We start from the raw sequence: 8,238 nt of genomic DNA on the forward strand, positions 1-8,238 counted from the left end.
AGAGACTATCATTCCTCCATTATATGCTCTTGTCAAATATTAATTGAGCATAATAGCATGGGTCAATTTCTGGGTTCTCTGCTCTGTTCCATTGATCTATATGCCAGTTTATGTGTTTTGAGCATAGTGGCTTTGTAGTATAACTTAATATCTAGTATTGTGATTCCTCCAACTTTGTTTTTCTTTATTTCAAGATTGCTGTGACTATTCAACATCTTTTTTTTGTTACATATAAATGTTTGGAGTGTTTGTTCTAGATCTGTGAAATATACCATTGGAATTTTAATAGGGATTGCATTGAATCTATAGATTGCATTGGGTAGTATAGGCATTTTAATGATGTTGACTCTACCTATCCATGAACACAGTATATTCTTCCACTTGTATATGTCTTCCTCCATCTCTTTTTTCAAGGTTCTGTGGTTTTCTGAGTACAGGACTTTTACCTGCTTGGTTAGGTTTATTCCTAAATATCTATTTTTTTTTTTTTGGTGCAATGGTAAATGGCATTACTTTTTTATTTTCTTTTTTCTGAGAGTTCATTATTGGTACAGAAAATGCCATCCATATCTGGGTATTGATTTTGTATCCTGCTAGGTTGTCAAATTCACTTATTAAATCTAGTAGTTTTTTAATGGAGTCTTTAGGATTTTTTATGTACAATATCATGTTGTTTGCGAATAATGACAATTTTACTTTTTCCTTTCCAGTGTAGATGACTTTTATTTCTACTTTTTATCTTATTGCCATGGTTAGCACTTATAGTAGTATCTATAATAATAAAAGCATAGTATGCTAATTAGACCAGACATCTTTCTGGACGATGTTCAGGACAAAGCCGCAATGGTGGAGGGCCTAGGCAGAGGCAGCCACCATGGCGGCAGGGGCCGAGACGGCCCCAAAGCGGCGGGGTCCAAGCCCCTTGCACGAATTTTTTGCATCGAGCCTCTAGTATTGAATAATGGTGAAAGCAGACATCCCAGACTTGTACCTCTTCTTAAGGGAAATGGTTTTAATTTTTGCCCATTGAGAATGATGTTGACTGTAGGTTTATAATATACTAGAGCAGTGATGGTGAACCTTTTGAGCTCGGTGTGTCAGCATTTTGAAAAACCCTAACTTAACTCTGGTGCCGTGTCACATATAGAAATTTTTTGATATTTGCAGCCATAGTAAAATGAAGACTTATATTTTTGATATTTATTTTGTATATTTAAATGCCATTTAACAAAGAAAAATCAACCAAAAAAATGAGTTCTCATGTCACCTCTGACACACGTGTCATAGGTTTGCCATCACTGTACTAGAGGCCCAATGCATGAATTTGTGCACCAGTGGAGTCCCTCGGCCTGGCCTTCAGGATTGGGCCGAAACTGGCTCTCCAACATCCCCTGAGGGGTCCCAGATTGCCAGAGGGTGCAGGCCAGGACAAGGGACCCCACCGGTGCACAATCGGGGCCAGGGAGAAACACGAGAGGTTGGCCAGCAGGAGAGGGACCATGGGAGGGGTCCAGGGTGTGTCCAGCCCATCTCATTCAGTCCTGATCGGCAGGACCCCAGCAGCAAGCTAACCTACTGGTCGGAGGGTCTGCCCCTGGTGGTCAGTGCACGTCGTAGCAGGCTGTTGATCAGCCTTAGCATATCATTAGCATATTATGCTTTGATTGGTTGAATGGCCAACGGGTTGACCAGACACTTAGCATATTAGGCTTTTATTATATAGGATGACCTTTATTATGTTGAGGTATGATCCCTCTGTTCCCACTTTGCTGAAAGTTTTTATTAGAAACAGGTGTTGAATTTTGTCGAATGCTTTTTCTTTATTAATTGATATGATCATGTGATTTTTGTCTTGCAATTTGTTAATGTGCTGTATCACATTTTTTTTTTGTTTGTTTTTTTTTTTTGTTTTTTTTTTTTTGTTTTGTTTTTTTTTTTTTTATTATTGCTTAAAGTATTACAAAGGATATTACATATGTATCCATTTTATCCCCCCGCCCTAGACAGTCCCCTAGCCTCCCCTATCACCCAGTGTCTTATGTCCATTGGTTATGCTTATATGCATGCATACAAGTCCTTTAGTTGATCTCTTACCCCCCTACCTCCTGCCCCCCAACCCTCCCCGGCCTTCCCGCTGCAGCTCGACAATCTGTTTGAGGCAGCTCTGCCTCTGTATCTATTATTGTTCAAAAGTTTATAATGGTCTCTATTGTCCACGAATGAGTGAGATCATGTGGTATTTTTCCTTTATTGACTGGCTTATTTCACTTAGCATAATGCTCTCCAGTTCCATCCATGACGTTGCAAATGGTAAGAGTTCCTTCCTTTTTACAGCAGCATAGTATTCCATCGTGTAGATGTACCACAGTTTTCTAATCCATTCATCTACTGATGGGCACTTAGGCTGTTTCCAGATCTTAGCTATGGTGAATTGTGCTGCTATGAACATAGGGGTGCATATATCCTTTCTGATTGGTGTTTCTGGTTTCTTGGGATATATTCCTAGAAGTGGGATCACAGGGTCAAATGGGAGTTCCATTTTCAGTTTTTTAAGGAAACTCCATACTGTCTTCCATAGTGGCTGCACCAGTCTGCATTCCCACCAGCAGTGCACAAGTGTTCCTTTTTCTCCACATCCTCTCCAGCACTTGTCGTTTGTTGATTTGTTGATGATAGCCAGTCTGACAGGTGTGAGATGGTACCTCATTGCTGTTTTGATTTGCATCTCTCGGATGATTAGTGACTTTGAGCATGTTTTCATATGTCTCTTGGCTTTCTGAATGTCCTCTTTTGAAAGGTGTCTATTTAGGTCCTTTGCCCATTTTTTGATTGGATTGTTTATCTTTCTTTTGTTAAGTTGTATGAGTTCCCTATAAATTTTGGAGATTAGGCCCTTATCAGATATGTCATTGGCAAATATGTTTTCCCACACAGTGGGTTTTCTCATTGTTTTGTTGATGGTTTCTTTTGCTGTGCAGAAGCTTTTTATTTTGATGTAGTCCCATTTGTTCATTTTTTCTTTAGTTTCAAGTGCCCTAGGAGCTGTATCAGTGAAGAAATTGCTTCGGCATATGTCTGAGATTTTCTTGCCTTTGGATTCTTCTAGAATTTTTATGGTATCCTGTCGTACATTTAAGTCCTGTATCCATTTTGAGTTTATTTTTGTGTATGGTGTAAGTTGGTGGTCTAGTTTCATTTTCTTGCATATATCTGTCCAATTTTCCCAACACCATTTATTGAAGAGACTATCTTGGCTCCATTGTATGTTCTTGCCTCCTTTGTCAAATATTAATTGAGCATATTGGTTCGGGCCGATTTCTGGGCTCTCTATTCTATTCCATTGATCTATGTGCCTATTCTTGTGCCAGTACCAGGCAGTTTTGAGAACAGTGGCTTTGTAATACAACTTGATATCTGGTATTGAGATCCCACCTACTTTGTTCTTTTTCAGGATTGCTGCAGCTATTCGGGGTCTTTTTTTATTCCAGATGAATTTTTGGAAAGTTCGTTCTAGATCTCTGAAGTATGCTGTTGGTACTTTAATGGGAAGTGCGTTGAATTTATAGATTGCTTTGGGTAGTATGGACATTTTGATGATGTTGATTCTACCAATCCATGAACACGGTATGTTCTTCCATCTGTTTATGTCTTCCTCTATGTCTTTTTTCAACGTCCTGTAGTTTTCTGAGTATAGGTCTTTTACCTCTTTAGTTAAGTTTATTCCTAGGTAGCTTAGTTTTTTTGGTGCAATGGTAAACGGGATTGTTTTTATAATCTCTCTTTCTGAAAGTTCACTATTGGTGTATAGAAATGCCTCAGATTTCTTGGGGTTAATTTTGTATCCTGCTACATTGCCAAATTCATGTATTAAGTCTAGTAGCTTTTTGATGGAATCTCTAGGGTTTTGTATGTATAATATCATGTCGTCTGCAAATAAGGACAGTTTTACTTCCTCTTTTCCAATTTGGATGCCTTTTATTTCTTCTTCTTGCCGAATTGCAATGGCTAACACTTCCAGTACTATGTTGAACAGGAGTGGTGAGAGGGGGCATCCCTGTCTTGTTCCTGTTCTTAGGGGAAATGGTGTTAGTTTTTGTCCGTTGAGTATGATGTTGGCTGTGGGCCTGTCATATATGGCTTTTATTATGTTGAGGTATGATCCTTCTACTCCCACCTTGCTGAGAGTTTTTATCAAAAATGGGTGTTGAATTTTGTCAAATGCTTTTTCTGCATCAATTGATATGACCATGTGGTTTTTTTCTTTCAATTTGTTTATGTGATGTATCACGTTTATTGATTTGCGGATATTGTACCATCCTTGCATACCTGGGATAAATCCTACTTGGTCATGGTGTATGATCTTTCGGATGTACTGCTGGATCCGATTTGCTAAGATTTTGTTGAGGATTTTGGCATCTATGTTCATGAGGGATATTGGCCTGTAATTCTCTTTCATTGTGTTGTCTTTACCTGGTTTTGGTATTAGGGTGATGCTGGCTTCATAGAATGAGCTTGGAAGTGTTCCTTCCTCTTGAATTTTTTGTAGTAGTCTGAGGAGGATAGGTTTTAGTTCTTCCTTGAATGTTTGGTAAAACTCCCCTGTGAAGCCGTCTGGTCCTGGGCTTTTGTTTGATGGAAGCTTTTTGATGACTGCTTCAATTTCTTCCATAGTAATTGGCCTGTTGAGATTTTTAGATTCTTCCTGATTGAGTTTTGGAATGCTGTATTTTTCTAGGAATTTGTCCATTTCCTCCAGGTTGTCTAGTTTGTTGGAGTAAAGCTGTCCATAGTATTTTTTAACAATCATTTGTATTTCTGTGGGGTCTGTTGTTATTTCGCCTCTATCGTTTCTGATTTTATTTATTTGGGTCCTCTCTCTCTGCTTCTTGGTGAGTCTGGCTAGAGGTTTATCAATCTTGTTTATCCTTTCAAAGAACCAGCTCTTGGTTTCATTGATTTTCTGTATTGTTTTTTTGGTCTCTATGTCATTTATTTCTGCTCTAATCTTTATTATCTCCTTCCTTCTGCTCACTCTGGGGTTTTCTTGTTGCTCTCTTTCTAATTCTTTGAGTTGTAGAGTTAGATGATTTACTACCATTTTTTCTTGTTTTTTGAGATAGGCCTGTAGAGCTATAAACTTCCCTCTCAGGACTGCTTTCAATGTGTCCCATAGGTTTTGGATTGTTGTGTTTTCATTGTCATTAGTTTCCAGGATGTTTTTAATTTCTTCTTTGATCTCATTGGTAACCCAATCAATATTTAATAGCATGCTATTCAGCTTCCAGGTGTTTGAGTATTTTGGGTTGTTTTTATTGTAGTTTATTTCTAATATTATGCCATCGTGGTCTGCGAAGACGCTTTTTATGATTTCAATCTTCTTGAATTTGGGGATACTTTGCTTGTGACCCAATATGTGGTCTATTTTTGAATATGTCCCATGAGCACCTGAGAAGAACGTATATTCTCTGGCTTTGGGGTGAAGTGTTCTGAAGATGTCTATTAAGTCCATCTGATCTAGTGAGTCATTTAGGATTGCTGTATCTTTGCTGATTGTTTGTCTGTAGGACTTATCCAGTGCTGTCAATGGTGTATTAAAGTCCCCTAGTATGATTGTATTGTTGTCGATCTCTCCTTTGATATTTTCCAGGAGTTTTTTTATGAATTTGGGTGCTCCTACATTGGGTGCATATATGTTTACCAGGGTTATATCTTCTTGTTGTATTGATCCCTTTAGTATTATGAAGTGGCCTTCCTTATCTCTTGTTAAGGCCTTCACTTTGAGGTCTATTTTGTCCGATATAAGTATTGCTACCCCAGCTTTCTTTTCCTTTCCATTTGCCTGAAAGATATTTTTCCATCCTTTCACTTTCAGTCTGTGTGAGTCCCTTCTAATGAGGTGGGTTTCTTGTAGACAGCAGATGTATGGGTCATGTTTTTTTATCCATTCAGCCACTCGATGTCTTTTGGTTGGAGCATTTAGTCCGTTTACGTTTAAAGTTATTATTGAAAGGTACTTGTTTGTAGCCATTTCTTTTTGTGTGTGTGTGTGGCTGTTTTCTTTCTGAGCTTTTTATTTCTTCTTTTTATACCAGTCCCTTTAGCATTCCTTGCATTGCTGGCTTGGTGGTGACAAACTCCCTTAGTCTTTTTTTGTCTGTGAAGCTTCTTATTTCCCCTTCAAGTTTGAATGATAGCCTTGCTGGATAGAGTATTCTTGGATTCAGTCCTTTGCTTTGCATCACTTTGTAAATTTCAGTCCATTCTTTTCTGGCCTGATGTGTTTCTGTTGAGAAGTCATTTGACAATCTAATGGGAGATCCCTTGTATGTAACTTTCCGTCTCTCTCTTGCAGCCTGTAAGATTCTCTCTTTGTCCTGAACATTTGCCATGGTGATTATGATGTGTCTTGGTGTGGGTCTTTTCGGGTTCACCTTGTTTGGGACTCTCTGGGCTTGTGTGACTTTTTTCTTCCCCACCTCAGGAAAGTTTTCTGATATTATTTCTTCGAGTAGGTTTTCTAATCCTTGTTCATCTTTCTGTTGTTCTGGTACTCCTATTATTCGTATGTTGTTTCGTTTCATGTTGTCCCAAAGCTCCCTTAGGCTCTCCTCCTGTCTTTTAATTTTTTTCTCCAATTGCAGTACATTTTGGGTGTGTTTTGCTTCCTTGTCTTCTAATTCACTTATTCGGTCCTCCGCTTCTCCTAGTCTACTGTTGATACTTTCAATGGAGTTTTTCATTGCAGCTATATCACTCTTCATTTCTTCTTGGGTCTTACTTAGGTTGTTGATTTTTTCATCTGTTTCTTCTAGCTTCTTCCATATGTTGTCGATTTTTTCATCTGTTTCTTCTAGCTTCTTCCATATGTTATCGATTTTTTCATCTGTTTCTTCTTGCTTCTTGCAGAGGTTGTCGATTTTTTCCTCCATCCGGTTTATGCACTCTAGGATCCTTATTCTGAATTCTTTATCTGTCATGTTGCATGCCTCTGTATTACTTAGCTGCTTTTCTGGAGAGTCCTCCTTCTCTTTCCTTTGGGGGTTTCTTTGTCTACCCATGTTTGATCTCACTGACATATCTAGACGTTGAGTTGTTCAGTGGTTGCTCCCTTGGTGGCAGTGACTCCTTGGTCTGTGGTTGCTCTTCGGGCGGTTGTGGTAGCAGCTGCTCTTCAGTTGGCAGCAGCTCCTCTGGTGGGTGCTGTTCACAGCTGTGGTGGCTCTTCCGGCTGGTGGGGCGAGGTTTCACGTACAGCTGCTGTTCCTCAGCAGAGGATGAGGTGCTCAGGAGGTTGCTGTTGCTTGGATCTGCTGCGTTGATTTAAAGGCACAAAATACAACACAACAAGGCACCACGTACCAGGCACTATACACAAATATATTCACGATATTAATAACCCCAATTAAAGGTGACCACCTGAATTAAGAGAATTAGGGGATAAGGAAGAAGGAAGAGAAAAAGATAAAAGAGAAAAAGGAAAAGAAAAGTAGGGACCAAAAAAAGGGAGTGCAAAAATGAAATTGGGAAAAAGGAAGGGGGAAAATAAAAGCGAGAAAAGAAAAGAAAAGAAAAAAAAAAAAAAGAGCGAAAAGAGAGAATGAAGTGGAAGAGGGAAGAGACTTTTTATATGAGGAGAATACTCCTATAGAACAGCCATTAATCCCAACAAATTCCAGCAACAGCTCCCTGGATATGAATGCAAACTAGAAACAACCAATAATATAACGATGAAAATAGAATGGTGAACACTAATCCCAAAATAAAATAAAGAAAAAATAAAATGGCACTTTAAAAAATGGTAAAATGGTAGCAGTAATAATACTGGTTAAAAATAAGAAGGTAGTAATTAAAAGGGTAAAATCAGGTGATGGAAAAAGAAGAAAAGAAAGAAAAAAAAAGAAGAAAAAAAAAAGGAACAGAAAAAAAAAGAATGAAAAAAAAATTGGTTTCTTAGTTAAAAAGTGAAAAAAGAAAAAAAATTGCAGTAGTGAAGGTCCTTCGTTTCTTCTATTCTTCAGTGTGGCTCGCCTTAGACCTTCCAGGTATTCAGGAGAGTGTTGAGTTTCCCTGCGATATACTGTTCCTCTGTGTTGTAAACCACAGTCCTTATTTTAAAGCATGCCGCATTTATTTCCCAGACTGCCTTATTTTGTGTTTAGCAAAGAGTCAGTTTGTGGGTCAGCCTCTGGGTGGCAGTGTTCTGGGGTTGGCCTCTGAGGCTATAGGGCCGCTCTGTCC

This window comes from Myotis daubentonii, chromosome 10 (genome assembly GCF_963259705.1).
Source record: "Myotis daubentonii chromosome 10, mMyoDau2.1, whole genome shotgun sequence".
NCBI lineage: Eukaryota > Metazoa > Chordata > Mammalia > Chiroptera > Vespertilionidae > Myotis > Myotis daubentonii.